This window comes from Acanthisitta chloris, unplaced genomic scaffold (assembly GCF_000695815.1).
Source record: "Acanthisitta chloris isolate BGI_N310 unplaced genomic scaffold, ASM69581v1 scaffold41308, whole genome shotgun sequence".
Classification (NCBI taxonomy): domain Eukaryota; kingdom Metazoa; phylum Chordata; class Aves; order Passeriformes; family Acanthisittidae; genus Acanthisitta; species Acanthisitta chloris.
This window is the reverse complement of record NW_008688333.1, coordinates 44,376-44,641: the sequence shown is the minus strand read 5'-3', so window position 1 is coordinate 44,641 and position 266 is coordinate 44,376.

The following is a 266-nucleotide window of genomic DNA, read 5'->3' as shown; positions in this document are numbered from 1 at the left end:
AAAGTTGGCAACCTAGAGGTGTCAGGTGATGTTTTTGAAATTACCTGAGAATGGATGTAGAGGTCCTGTAGGATGAAAGCTGATAAGACTTCTGTCTCTTCAGGGGTAGTTGAGAGAGTGAAGACTGAGGTATAGATATGTACATAGGGAGGGAGGGGGAGAAAAATAGTCAGCAGTGTTGAAGGTAGCTTAGAGAATGAGATGCTGTATTGGTTGTGAGGTGCCATCGTGAAGGGATCAGTGGAAACCTTGGGAAGAGATTCAGT